Source organism: Nycticebus coucang, chromosome 4 (assembly GCF_027406575.1).
Source record: "Nycticebus coucang isolate mNycCou1 chromosome 4, mNycCou1.pri, whole genome shotgun sequence".
Classification (NCBI taxonomy): Eukaryota; Metazoa; Chordata; class Mammalia; order Primates; family Lorisidae; genus Nycticebus; species Nycticebus coucang.
Genome location: NC_069783.1, coordinates 100,325,274 through 100,340,706, shown reverse-complemented (window position 1 = coordinate 100,340,706; position 15,433 = coordinate 100,325,274). Strand labels below are relative to the sequence as shown.

At 42.9% G+C, this 15,433-nt stretch overlaps 1 protein-coding gene across 4 annotated transcripts in view; it reads right to left on the bottom strand.

Annotated features, from left to right (window-relative positions):
• NCK2 (NCK adaptor protein 2) overlaps positions 1 to 15,433 on the bottom strand; it is a 143,060-nt gene that overhangs the window by 89,490 nt on the left and 38,137 nt on the right. Inside the window, exon 1 of one of the 4 annotated variants that reach the window (XM_053588618.1) lies at positions 12,955 to 12,974. The exons of 2 other annotated variants lie outside the window; for them this stretch is intronic. The gene's annotated coding sequence lies outside the window, so the exon portion shown is untranslated. Of the gene's footprint in view, positions 1 to 10,252; positions 10,366 to 12,954; positions 12,975 to 15,433 lie in introns of those variants that run through there. One more of the 4 variants, XM_053588617.1, reaches the window with a different exon arrangement.

Here is a 15,433-nt window from a genome sequence, read left to right as displayed (position 1 = left end):
CAAGTCTTCCCAGATCATCTTCATGCAGCGTAAGAGTTGGAGAAAAGCCTTGGTCCCTTCCTGTACACTTGGAAATGATCAGCTTCGGCTGCACAGTGCAATTTTGCACACCAAGGAAACAGAGTCAAGAAGACATTTCAAGCTTTCTCCAGATATACAATTTTACACAATGAACCCCTTGGAGAGTACATCCTTGAAATTATTAATAGTAAACCCTGAAATTCACCACTGCCTTTATAGGTATTTGTCTCATAAAAATGTACAAGCAAAGCCAACCCTTACTGAGAGGGAGGGGACCAGGACAGATTGACCTAAACGTGTTAAATCACTCCTTCACCCTACAATCCACATCTGATGGAAACACAGGATCCTCGGGTCCTGTGCAACAGTCCAGACTGGGAGTATTCGAACCACACGTTCCAGAAACACACAGGGTCTAACTTGTCTACTCATCCAAACGGATCTTATCTGAGATCTATTGAATTAGAGTATCTGTGGTTTATAAAAGCTCCTCCATGGATATGTCGCCCACTTAAGAACCACTACTATAGAGGAAAAACGAGACAATGAAGAAGGGCCATTTCAAGAAACCCTTATTCTCTACACCCTCATAATTTAGACACCAGGGGTGTCTGAAAGACAAGCCCAGGTAACGAGCCTGCAATGCCTCTACACACGATGCAACGGGCACAAGGACTTGGTTTTAAACTGGATGCAAATCCTGGTTCTCCCTCTTCCTAGCTAAGTGATTCTAAAGATGCTGCTTAACCTCAGCATCCCTCAGTTTCCCTAGAGAGATAACAGCAGTGATTGTGTTGCTAGAATGGAATCAAAGTCACAGACCTTCAGCAAAAATGCATCACATACGTGCCTCATGCAGATGCTCCGTGCAGATGCAGGAGCTCGGCTAGTGAGGGCTCAGAGTTAAACGTGGACCACACAGCAGCACTTCTCTATTTGCTGTGAGAAAGTATGCCTATTAAAAAAAGTTAAACTTTGCTAGGTAACTTCTAACACAGATGTGTGCTATCCGAAATATCTGTCTCAGGGCGGCGCCTATGGCTCAAGGAGTAGGGCGCCGGTCCCATATGCCGGAGGTGGCGGGTTCAAACCCAGCCCCGGCCAAAAAAAATCACACACACAAAAAAATAAATATATATATCTGTCTTAGAGTTTAAAAATTCTAAAGAGATAAACAAAATGAATGTTTACTATTCTCTTCTGGAAAGACTTCACAATAATTCATCCAACACACATTTACTGAACTCGTATGAGCCCTGTGCCTGGTGCCTGGACACATGATAGATACCGTTGATACCCATCTCACTCCGCATGTGGACAAAACAGACAACTGGGTGGCAGGTGTTAAAATAGGGGAATATGGGATGTAAGCAGTCATCATCCACGGGCTAGACGATGTGACATGTGGAGTCAAACAGGGATGTTGCTATAGTTTGGGTATCTGACCTCTCCAAACCTCCTGGTGAAGTATGATTCCGAATGCTGGTACTGGGAGGCGTTCGTTTGGCGGGTGGGGACACATCCCTCACAAATGGCTCGGTGCTGTCCTTGAGGTAACCTCACTCTATCAGTTCCTGCAAAAGCTAATTGTTATAAAGAGCCTGGCACATACATCTGTCTCTCACCATGTGACCTCTGCACACCAGCTCCCCTCCCCCTTCCTCCGTGAGTAGAAGCCGAGGCCCTAACCAGGGTCAGGTGCTGGCAGAACCATGAACCAAACAAACCTCTCTTCCATTTGATATACCCAGCCTCTGGTGTTCCTGTATAGCAACATGAATGGACGGAGATAGGTGTCCACTACAGAAAATGGACACGTGGATGTTCGGGTCACCTTAGTGAGCTGCCAGCAGCTCGGCCTCTCACACCACATCTGGACATGTGACTTCCGAGGGGAAGTAGGGAGTGTGCATGTCCCGTCTTCCACTGCACTTCATCACGTCAGTCTCAATCTGTCATCTAGCTTCCCGACAGTCCAAATTCTGACTCACTAAGGGTCGATCCCTATCACTCCATTCATTCATCATCTGCAAATCTGATTAGCAGTGTTCCCGATTTTCATACAAATCTCGGCTGGGAACAGTATGCATTTGAGACCTGCCTCAAGGAGGCTGGAACAAGCAGAAGGCTCTGTGATCACGGCCGTCACAGCTGTCCCACACGCAGAGAGATGGGCCTGATAACCTGATTGAGTGACACACACTGGCTCTGGAATGAAATGCCAGCTCCCTCACTCACTGGCTAGGTCTTTTGACAAGATGACTTACTAAAGCTCAGTTTTCTTGCCTGTAAAATGGAGGACAGAGAGACAAAGATTACCTTACGGACTAGTTATATACACTAAGAGACACAAAAAGCATCCTGCAAAGTTCCATGTACATATTCTGTGCTCAAAGGTCACTTTGTTCTCCCGACTGGACATTGAAGCGACTCTCACTATACAGGGGTGCTGCACAGTAGGCGACCCTGACCCAAATACCCAGTCCTTGACCTGGGCCTGCCAAGGAAGACCAAGAACCACCCCTGCAGCTGTTATCATGGAGTAGACACAGCCAACTAGGAGACGGCAGGACAAGAGGGGTGGGCGCCAGACACGTCCCTCCCCCGGCCCATCTTTCCTCCCGGCCATAGGCTACTCTCCTTGCCTCTGCTGCTGAAGCCAGTACAGGGTTAAAGGTCTCTCCATGCCTCTTCCTTCAGTCTTTGTCCTTTTCTGTTAATGCTGCACACGGTTTTTTATATAAACAGGCTACGAAAAGCAAAAAGGAAAAACCACATCCTCCAACTACAAGCTGTATGCACCCAAGGACATGAGGCAGGGAGTCAGCGGAGAGAGCCAGTCAGCAGGTATGAGGACGGCAGGGCAGATGATCACAGACGATGGCCCAGAAGGTCTGCAGTGAGTGACCCTGTCAGAAAGGAGCGCCCAGGGGCAGGAAGGCACATTACTGGTCCAACCCTCCTCCAGACACCCTACAGATGTCAAGCCACCCTGTATGAGACAGGAGAAATGTGGACCAGCTCTGTGCTCCCACCTTTCATCCCCACACAGTCATCTGTTTAAGGGTCTCTTTACTGGTTCTGCTCTTCTCCCTATTTAGAGAATTAGACAGAACATTCGCATGGCTCCAACCTTCTGGCATCTCTCCTCTGCTTCAAGGCCGCTGAGAATAACACCAACAAGATTCTGCCAGGCACCTGCAAACACGCAGAATCCATCAGATCCTCCAGTTGGGAACATGAAGTAGCACTTTTCTCCCAGGTTGAACTTTGGCTCCTTCCTAATGATATCTGTTCTATTTTCCCTGATTTTAAGATTGTTCTTTTTGACAATTAACAAAACACAGATGTAATGAAAGTTGATCAGCTGTGCTCCCACAACTAGTCTTGGTACCAAGCCTATTCTCTCAGTCCAACTGTCTCAGACAGATCAAAACCAGAAAGAAAATTTCTTTTTTCTTAAACCTTAGCACTTTAAGGCTAACCTCACCTCAGCCAGGTTTCAGCATTTTCTGTGCTAATTTCAAACATCCATGCACTCTCTTCCATAACTCTAAATTACAGCCTCTTTTGCTTTGCCTCCAGCACTCAAGTTTAAAGCTCAGGAACTGGGTGCCTCAGAGTTTCATGCACTAAACAGACTGAAGCTAAAGGCAATCGTTTGTCAGGCCTATACTGGGTGGCACGGTCCTTTTCATGCATTATCACAGTGAGTCCTAATGGCACTTCACTACCCACACACAGTAGAGAAGGTGGGTAACGCGCACAGGGTGAGCAGAGAACAAGTCACACAGTTACAACTCGGAGCCCGTCAGCTTGGGGCCCTCGACCTCCACCCTGGGTTGCTGCCCTCGTGCTGGGACCAAGAAAAGCCACACACTGCACAGTGTGGCCAGGCTGTGGCCACACTGACCCTTTCCTCCCAGGGAACAGGTGCTGAGGAGGAAAAGTGCCACGCTCTCTGTCAAATGCTGGTGCAGAGACAGAGCTACCTATATTGTGTGAATACCAATGGTGTTTTTACATCAGAGGGTTGCTTGCGAACAGAAGCCGAACTTACAACTCTTTGGGGAATTCTTACACGCTTTCCACAATGTGGGTTCTCCCCCTCTTAAAAAGAAAAAACAATTATGTTATTAATGATTTTCAATCAAATTACCCCCCAGGTGTTGGGCACAGTGGTGCCTGCCTATAATCCCAGTTCAAATCTAGCCTGGCAACATAGTAATATCCCACCACTTAAAATCTTTTTTAAAAACCAGCTATCCTTAACCTGCCTCCCACAGCAAAGAATTCAGTGGCAAGACTGTGGGGGCGCAGTCCAGGGAAGGACTGACGGCTTATGGCACTGACGTATTTTACCCACTTTCAGGTTTGAGGTGGAAGGAACCATCCACCTTCCACCCTGTGCCAAAATGACCCAGTGGCTGTTGGGACACTGCTGTCCCCTTTATGTAAACACAGCAATTCGTTTTTTACAGGCTTTGATATAATGGTATTTTGTTTTGTTTATCTGCTTTAAAATAATAGGAAGTTTTCAAAGAACTCATCAGTTCAAGTTTGGTGTGGCATGTAATGAGACAGCCTAATAAAACATCAGGAAGCAGGAACAGCAGAAACAGACCCAAATGCCTCTGGAAACTTAGTAGATGATAAAGGGGAAAAGGCAGACTTCCCAGTAATAGTAACGAGGTACTTTGGTAGCCATCTGGAAAAAAGCTGGAGCCACACATACCTCACCCCCCAGCCGGATAAATTCCAAAATTTACAGTGAACCAATAAAATTATAGAAGACAATTGGAAAACATCCTTTATAACCTTAAAAGAAAAACTTTACTTTAAAAATCTAGGACTCAAAATATAGAAATCATAAAAGATGGATGAATTTAACTATATACATATATAAAATGTATATAAAAAACATCTTTAATACAGCAAAATATTTTATATGGCAAAATATACCATAGGCAGAATCAAAAAACAAATAGAAAGCTAGAAAAAAAAATATCATCGGATATGAATAGTGTAGTTCCCCCAGAAATCTGTGGAAACAACTTAGGACACAAAGGTACATGTTCCTGACACAGGAGAACACCTTAAAATTGATTGCAAAAAAAAAAAAAAGATCAGCAAACCAAGACAACCATGGGCCAAGGAAAACTAGGAAAGAAAATATCTGGCTTGTAAACACCTAGAAAGAGGCTAGACTTTGCTCATAATAAAATAAATGTAAACTAAGAAAACACGAAGCTATCACCTCTCACCCATGAGATTGTCAAAGATGAGAAAGTGCGGTAACAGCATTGTACCGGATGACTTCCTCCTTTTGATAACTGTACTGTGGCTATTTATTAACATTTGAGGAAGCTGGGTGAACTCAGAAAAACAAGGTAAGAACACTTCCCATTGTTTTCCCCAAATGAAACCTTGCTGCCTAGTTAAGCGGCTTCAGAGTTTATGCCAACGATTTGTCCTCGTTCTGGTGAGATTCATAACCCACACGAACTTAATTACCACCAGCCTCGCTGGGTTCGCCACAGGCGTCTCCATCTAAGTAATCCATAAAAATATATTTTTTTTTAATTCAAGCTACACAGACTTCTGGGGAACTACACTATTCATATCCGATGATATAAAGATGAAAACATTTTTAACCCTTATTTTTTCCTCACTAAATCAGTTCCCAAACTCTAAGGTTACTTTTTTTAAATTGAGGTATAATTTACATGCCATAAAAATGAAGTACTTTAAGTGTACGATTCAGTGGTTTTACTTATTTGTAAACATGAGACTTTGCTGGATAGATCTCTCCATTTTATAAAAAGAAAAGGAAAGAAAATGACTCGAGTAACCCAGTACTCAGATGTTTCCAGAACTTTCTGGAAGGAAATATAAGAAACCATGACCCTTGCCCTTAGTGAGGCCATCTGGCTGGGTAGGGCAGGAGGGAAGCTTCCCTTCAAATATGGTTTTGGATAACTTAAAAAAAAATTTTTTTAACCATGCTTTATTATTCAAATAAATTCTTTTCAACAAAATAACAACAGAAGAAAACAAATATTACAAGAAGCTAACATTAGCTTGCATAGGATATTAAAGCCTAAAGATACTTATGGTTCAAAAACACGTCTTCTGGTAGCAAAAGATAATTCAATATTGGCTCTGAAATAGATGGATAAGCACCGTAAATTAATAAAAATGTAGTTATAATTTTGTTCTCCCAGGAAATGAACCGAATCAAATACAGCTCGGCAGCCAATAGTCAGACGTTCCTCAGGATAATTAAAGATCTGCAGTTAGTGCAAGTAGCTTTAAAAAGTGAAACCATAAATTAATAAGTGGAGTCCACGCCAAACCGCTAAAAATGTTTCCATGCCAAACTTACAAACTTTTTATTTTTTCTAGAAGCATCTTGTTTCTAGGGGGAGGCAAACACATCTTTTCACTAAGCCTAACCGGGGGAGAGGCACAATGAACCCTATCCTGGCTGCAAAGCCAGTAACTTCTTCATTGCTGTTAGCTCCTCTCCCAAGGGCCACCCGGGAACCCCAAAACGATGAGGATCTAAGGATCTATGCTCCCCCACCCCCCACCCATCCTGACCCTAAGACACTGTCAAGAAGTGGCTTCCCCCATACTGTGCGGAGTTCTGCAGAACCTGCCCGCACAGTCCCGGCAGCTTGCTGCTTGGACATGCCTATTTTTTCCCCTTAGAAAGACCTGGAAACCATGTTTGCCCCTGCTTGGCCGGCAGTCCCTTCTTGTGCCAGAACTGTGAGTTCAACACTTGCCACCCACAAACAGCACAAACTGGCTTTTACTTCCTACCCAATAAAGAAAAATCAGCCAAGGCTTCAGAATCCCATCAATACTTAAGGGCTCCCCTAAAAAACTAGTAAAGGGGCTGAAACAGATCCTGAATTTGGCCAGACAGAAAGGATTAGAAATCGCTATCAACTTTTTCCTTGGGATAGTGGGGGAAGATGCTGAAAGAGTTGTAAATAAATTTTTATGTTAGGGACCTAACAGTTAAAATCAAAAAGGGATTTTGATGATTAAATCTGTTTCTGAAAGACCACCCTTGTGACCATCCACATGCAGTCGCCCCCACTAGGGGCAGAGAACCATCCACAGACAAGTGCTGACACCTACAAGGGAAAGGCTTAAGAAAATTTATTCTATAAAAGCACTTCCTGAGAGGGAATTCTATAAAAGCACTTCCTGAGAGGGCAGACAAACCTGTGAACTATTACCACTAATATCTATAACTACTCTAATTATGTATAATTACTTTCCATGGACTCAAATTTGGATTGCATGTACTTGTGTCAAAGAGAAATGCCAATCAGTTATTTTCCCAATTAATTTCCTTAGTCTAATTGAAGCCTAAGAAGTACAAGGGAAAAAGAAAAGGAAGAAAGAAGTGACGCTGGGAACTTCTGGAGCAACACCAGACTACTGGACATTCTTCTCTGCCAAACACAAAGGCACACTCTGATCTGAGGCCCTCCAGCTCCCAGTCTAAGATCACGCCCTACCCACCTTGAACACCTGCACTCTATGCCACACTAAGCACGTGCCCATTACCCCGTCAGGTCCCCCAATTCATACATACTTATATATGTGACCCTTACAACAATGGCAAAGATGTTGAATTACTCATTCATCTTTTCAGCTAAAATTGACATACATTGTCACAAGACATAGATGGGAAGCCACCAGAAGTACGGCGATAAGAAAAACTTATACCAGCCCCAGAGTTCTCCTGTACACCATCAGTCATACTCATATCATCTTGCAAGAGCAGCAGAGTTACCAGGTTCTCACCACCACCTATACTCACGGGTGCCTCTGACTGATTGCCTTTCATAGTAGGATAAAATGTCAAAACCAACCCGGAAGCCACAGGGCCTACTGTGGTCAACAAATCAAACTATCAACTGCAGTCACTTTAAATCCTCCAGCTGGTATTCCAGGTGCATTCACCTAACAAAAAATAAACAAATAAACAAAAAATACAGCAGAATTACCCTTCCAAAAAATACTTGGTTGCACATGTGATTTATACCAGAGTAAACTACAACAGAGCTTTCAAATGCTAAATTGTTTTTCTCTTTGTACCAGCCTGGTAAGGAACACCACTGATGTTTTTCATTTTAAATAAATGACTGATGTTTTCCTAAAATCCTAGGTATGAATACCCTCATACCTAGTTTTATTAAAAAAGAAGAGGAAAGCTGGAGAAAATCTGAGGGAGACTCTTAGGGAGGGACCTAGAAGGAGAACCCAAGCTCCCTAGTGCTCAGCTGAATAGGAGCAGTTTCTCACCAGGAAGGAGCATGTAAATGTTTGGGGCTAATAATTCTTTATTGTGGGGCCATCCCATGCATTACAGAATGTTTAGCAGCAATCCCTACCCTCCCTTAAGTGGTGGCAATTATCAGAGATGGCCGAATGTCCCTTGGGGAATAAAATCCCTCTGGCTAAGAACTAAGGAACTAGAGTGAGTGTAAATTAAATAGACCAAGTTTAAAAAAACAAGACAGGAATATGCTTGTATTTTCTAACTATTTTTTTATAATTAATTTATTTTTATTGTTAAATCTTAGCTGTGTACATTTGTGCAATCAAGGGGTACAATGTGCTGGTTTCATATACAATCTGCAATATTCTCATCAAACTGTTCAATGTAGCCTTCATGGCATTTTCTTAGTTACTGTATGTAGGCATTTGTATTCTGCCTTTAGTAAGTTTCTCCTGTACCCATTCTAAGATGCACCGTAGGTGTGGCCCCACATATGTGGACCACAGTTGCTATATTTACCCCTCCCAAAATAACTGAACAGGTTATGTTCAATTTATCTCAATGTCGGCATTAACCAAGTAACAGTATGCCACGTAATTAGAAGACAACCTCTAAACAGTAGTGTGGGGAAGGCACATAAGAGTATGCTACTGTTTAAGAAAATGAGAAATACAAAACCTAACTGTCTACGTATTTACTTGTATTAGGAAACAATAAATATTCTGCATTTGGCCAAACCCACAGAATGTACAACACCAGGAGCAGCCCCAAATGTGGATTCTGGACTCAGGGTGATGATGAAGTATCAGTGTGGACACATCAACTGTGACAAATGCACCCCTGGGGGAGGGGTGCTGACAGCTGGGGAGGCTGGGCATGGGGGGAGGGGAAGAGGTATACCAGAAATCTCTGCCTTCTGTTCAGTTTTGCCAGGAACCTAAAACTGCTCTAAAAGACACAAAAAAAAAAAAAAAAAATTTTTTTTTAAGTAACAAATAAAAAGGGGGAGGTGAGGGCACTTTAAATATGGTAGTGAAACAGAATAAAGAACAGAGAGGACAGACAATAATAATCCAAAGACAAGACTTCTTTGAATACATGTTCTTTGGCTCTGGAACTGTGTAAATAGCTTACATAATTATAAAGTAATATTAACTTTTTTAAAGTCCAAAAACTAAAAGCAGAATGAAATGAATTAAATTATAGATTGAGTCGGTGGCATAAACACAGAGAGGTATTATTCCGAGAGGCTTTGAAACACAATCATTTGACTGTATTTCCCTAGTGGGATAAACCCTAAAGACAGAAACCTCTTCCACTGCTTCCAGTACCCATGTGTTTGGCCTTAATAGGGGCAGAGTTGTGTTAAACATTTATATGAGTTGTGTGTAAATAAAATGGAATAATCCAGCAAATAAGTACTTGTGTAAACGCTCCTAGGACAAAGACGTTCAGCCTAAAACAAACGGAATACAAATACAAAATCAAAGAATAAAAATATTTAATAATCCTAATTTTGAATTAGAAATATCAGTGCAAATTTACAATAGATTATGTTAAAAAACAAACCAAAACAAATACACAAAACTTTTATCCACTGAAAGGCCCAGAAATAATTGCTAAACCAGGAGGGAAGCACATCCTTAAACTCTAACCATTGTCCCTAAATTCCATTTCCACTAAAGGGAACAAAGATCTCTGAAGAGATGCAGACCCCCGTTGAGAAAAGGCAGTGCTATCAGAGAGGACCGGAGTCTGCAGCTCCCTCCCTCTGCTGTGACATCAGAGGCCACCTCAGCCAAGGCTCGCTGGCCAAGGCAGGGCCAACCTGAGCAGCAAAAGGTGTCAACTGCAGTAGGCAAATATCCTAAATCATAATTCCACAATTACTCTCAAAACCAAAGACAAACTAACACAAGAACTCACCGGCCACTTGCTGGAGGATGCTGGGGAACTAGAACTATTTATTCCGTAAACTACCTAATAAAAGGAAAGACTTTGCTGTATGAACTGAACTGGACATCAAGGCCACAGTCGGTGCATACACGCCTTTGGCTAGCAGGTGCCAGATGACGGTGCAACCCTCTTAAATTGGGCGGCTCACAAGTGCTACCTCTTGACAGAATCACACACACCACCCAAGACGCCGTCTAACCAGAAAATCAGCCCAGATGGGCTCTAGACCTGACCCACGGTTCACAGAAAGTGCAGGGAACTAGTCAGCAAACTCCAGGCTGCAGAAAGCCCAAAGGACAAAAGACCAGGTCTCTCCAACTTGGCAGTGCTGGGATGAAAAGAGAACAAACCAATCAATCAATCGTCCAGCTGTACTTAGTTGTAAGTGAACATTCTGAGACAGATGGGAAGAGTATGGACCCTGACTACATAGCTGGTAACATTGAGAAATGCCCATCAACACATGAATGTATTAATAAACAGTGATTATGTCACCGTGGAATATGATTCAGCCATAAAAAAGGTGGAGATTTTCCATCCTGTGCAACAACCTGGATGGATCTGGAGAACATTCTCCTAAGTATCACAAGATTGGAAAAACAAGCATCACGTGTACTCCATACCAATTTGAACTAGGAGACTAATAATCATAGACCCACACCAGAGAAAGACTCAATTAAATTCATGAAGTGGGGGAGGAGGAGGAAGGAGCAGGAGAAGGGGAGGGGAGAAAGGGAGGTGAAATAGGAGAGGGGAAAGGAAGGGGGAAAGGGACAGGGGAGGGGGCAGAGAGAGAAAAAAGGAGGGGGGAGGGGAAAGGGAGTTCTACAACTCCAACTTTAACCTTACATTTGTAAATCGTGCAACTTAATGGTTTGTACCCTTATATTAATCTGAATTTTTTTTTTTAAAAAGAAATAATTGCTGAAATACTATAGTATTTACAAATGACAGAAATCAACACCTGGGATTCCCTTCAAAAATAATCTATGAGGGCTTTGATGAAATACGATTGGTCTTTGGCAACTGCTAAAGCTGGATAAGTCAATCTATGATTCTATCTTACAGAGAATCAAAAGCATTGTAAAACATGATAGCTTGAAGGGCCTTTAAAAACTACCAATCTACAAACCATGAAGGAAAATAAAGCAACTCTCTGCCCAGGAGAGTTGTGCCTCACACAGCTACTAAGTGGTGAGGCAGAGATGGGAACCCAGAGTTTTCAAAATCTGATCTATCTGTAGAGTCACCAAGACGGGGCTGGAAGGGCTCAGACAAGTCTGTACAGGATCCAGGACACTCGCCTAACTCATCAGCTTGATTTTTGGAATCAACCAATAGCACGTTAAGCCTTTTCCTTTTGTTTTTTTAATATAGTTCAAAAAAAAAAAAAAAAAAGGTTTGACAGCTTGAGTTCCACTCCTCCCCAAAAGAATAATCAGTCCACCTGACAAAATCTTGAGAATGTATTCAGATGTTAAATACACGACAGATAAAAAAACATTTAGTGGCCTATCAAAACACAACCACCAACAGCAGCTGTGTCATTTTTACACAGATCAAATTACAGACATGACTCATAAGCTCTGAGGGAAGTGCTCGCCACTGATTTGCCTGAATTATCAAAGTAGAAAAATTGAACACTGTATCAAGCACGTACAGAGGTCACTGTGATCAAAGCCAATCAATCGGAAATGCTCCTTACTCTAGACAAGTTTAAATGAACGCATCACAGCACTCTATAAATGTGCAATAAACCACACAGAAATACGCGACAAGAATAAGACAAACACAATACGCAAAGGAAACCGCTCAGCACCCTGGCTGGTGAGGATGGGTTGGGGACACGGGTGAACTCTCTACCGTTGTTGTAAAGTGCTGAACGCCACAGACATTCTACCCAAATAGCCACCCTGAAATTCACCACGCCTTCTCCAGACCAGTTGGCTATTCCTCCAGAGAAAAAACTATTGAAGGCACAGAGGTTACCTGGGAAAGGTAAAAAATGACCAATTTCTTACCAGTGTGGCTGTAATTCATATCACTTCCTCAGGATTTTCTAGGTGAAATCAATGTTTTCTTGCAAATTACCAGAATTTAAATCCTGCAAGGAAGGATTAAAGCTTTTCTGTTCTAATCTTTGTTCTTAACAAAAGAGAAAATGAGGGTGCAGCTCAGTGGGCCCAGGGCCACAGGGGTCTCAAACCAGCTTACACAAGCATTAACCACTACTTCCTTACATTGTCCTAGAACCTTTCCAGTGGCCCAGTTTCCAGTAGCAAGAGCCCTGGGTGTTGTCCAATCCCATCTGTTCTACGGCCAAGAGCACTATCCTAGGGCTGTGTGTATGTATGTGGATGGGGTAAAAGGGAAGAGAGAGGGGTTCTGGCTGGTCTCCTGGTAAGCCTGTGGGTGAAGGCTGTCCTCACCATTCAGATGGGTACCAGGGCTGACCAGCCAGACCCTTCCTCATGCACAACTCAGAGGCCAACACCACACCTAGATTTTGCCTCCCTCCATCGGCTGGTGGCCAGACGACGAAAGGGGCAGCTTTAAAGAAAGAGGTGCAGCCTGCTTAAGGACAAGCACCACTCACACACACTCCTCCCCCAGGTGAGACCAGAACAGAAGCAGAGGCTGCAAGGGCGCCCCCGGGTGCTGAGCACCTTCACCTGAGATGAGGATGACTGGAGTGCACACACTGCCTGGCGCACTTCCCATGGGGAGCGGGAAACAGGGACACAGCTGTGGCTCCTTTCAGGATGTGGCTGGTCTCAGGCCCTCCCCGTCAAGGTGCACACCAGAGAAGAACATCTGCATCCCAGGAGCCCGCCATGTACCAGTCTACAGCATCCAGAAGCCCAGTTCTCTGCACCAGTTCCCGCTTTGAGTCAGCCAGGCGAGATCTACTAAAAATAGGTGGTGGGTAATTAATTATGAAAGCTACAGGAAGTCAACAAACGAGTGTCATTTTAATCTGATCAACAGATTCTAATGACAAACCTACTATTTTTTAATGTATTTTTTTTTTTACATAAATAGAATGAGTATGGCAATGGTTTTTTTTTTTTTTTTTTAATGTCTCAATGTTCAAATCTATTTATGGGCTTTGATGAAGAAGAAATGCTTTACCGTATTTTTAGCTCACAGATCAACTTTTAATTCTTGCCATTTTACAAACAGGAAATAACATTTCACACAGAAGCAATAAAGATTAAGATGCTTTGAAGATACAAGCCAGTTCTGTTCCTTTGCTCTCAAGGTGTGAATACACTGCAGTGTTAGGCCCTGATTCACCTTCTCCTCCAAGTTCTCAGTGAAAGCAAAATTCTGTATCTGTTTGTGGAAATTTAGTTACAAAATCACTCATACTCATATCCAATCTGTTCTTCATCATCTGGTGGTGAGGGCAGTGGTGCTCTGACCAGTACAGGTACCACCTGAGGACTTCTAGAAATGCTAATTATTTGGCCCCTCTCCAGACTGCAGAAGCAGAATCAGGGTGAGGAGGCAGCCATCTGTGTCTTTTTTTTTTTTTTTTTTTTTTTTTTGAGACAGAGCCTCAAGCTGTCACCCTGAGTAGAGTGCCATGGCATCGCAGGTCACAGCAACCTCCAACTCCTGGGCTCAAGTGATTCTCCTGCCCCTGCCTCCCACGTAGCTGGGACTACAGGGGCCCGCCACAACGCCCAGCTTTTTTTTTTTTTTTTTTGGTTGCAGCCGTCATTGTTGTCTGGCAGGCCCCAGGCTGGATTCGAACCCACCAGCTCAGGTGTATGTGGCTGGCACCTTAGCAACTTGAGCCACAGGCGCCGAGCCGCCATCTGTGTCTTAAAGAGCCTTCCCACTGATCTGGAGCAAATCCAAGTCTGAGAACCACAAACTATAGGGCTTGATCCTTACCAGCAGACTGAGATGGACAGAAAGTGCTTTCACAACTTGTTCCTTGGGCCAGATTTGCTTCCCCTATAAGGATGTTATGTAGCAAGAGAATTATTCCCATCAGAAAGCCCTCTTACGTATATCAAAAGAAGTACAGTTATTTTTTTCTCATTAGAAAAAATTTAAATACCTGGGTTCAAATGCCACAGGCAACTACAACCCCGGCCTTGCCCCAGCATTAAAAGGGGTCCACAGGTGCCTGTCAATCAGCTGAGGAAGGTGGGCAGGACCCACTCAGGTGCAGGAACAGTCCACGCACAGGGAAGGCTGCAGGAGTCAGAGACTGGCAAAAAAGTAAGCATCAGATGGACAACAGTGAAATTGTCCACTTGTTTAGAATTCTGAAGCAATGAGCTCAACCAGAATAAATTCTTAAGGTCCCAAACCAGCAGATAAGAGATCCCCTGCCCTAACTAGTCTTACTCTGGCAGACACACAAGAAAATTAACACAGATGGCTTTTGTCTTAAAGCAGAATATAGAATTACTGTGCTTTATAACTGATTTATGCTATTTAAGAGTAAAGAAAAAGAATGGAAGGAAACAAAAGAAATCATGCATCTAATGGATAAAGAAATCAGAAAATGAAAAAACAGCCTTAAAAGGTACCGTGGACCAGGTAAGTTCTGCATTAGCCAAGAGAAACATCATATAAACTTAACAATAGTAATACGTGGTATTTGTAACACAGTGCAACTATAGATACATGAAGTCAGACAATTAAGTCACCAAACTTATCCCAGAAACAGTGCTACATACCTCACTGCTGAATGTCATCACTACAGTCACCTTCAAAGTTCTGACCCATCTGATGAACGCAGTGATTTTCACCAATGAGGTATGTAGCACTTTCTCTAGGATGAGTTCAAGAACTTAACTGTCAGACCTCAAGAGGAGATGGAGGTAAGTTTCAAGATATCTATTCTGAACGAGAAAAAGGTTCATTTGAAATAAGTACAAGTATACAAACCAGAGAGAGAAAAAGAACCTAAGCACAGAAAAAAGATTAAAAAATCATAATCTAATTGGAGTTGACAGAAATGGAGAACAGAATTTCCCTCGCCTCTTAACTTTTAAGCAGTGGCTTGAACTTTACCAAAAACCATTTTATGGATATGGAAGTTTCTAAGACACAAAAATCCCTTAAACTCATGACAGCAATCTTACCTAGGCTTTCTAACTTTCGTCTTCGATTCACGTAACTGATGAA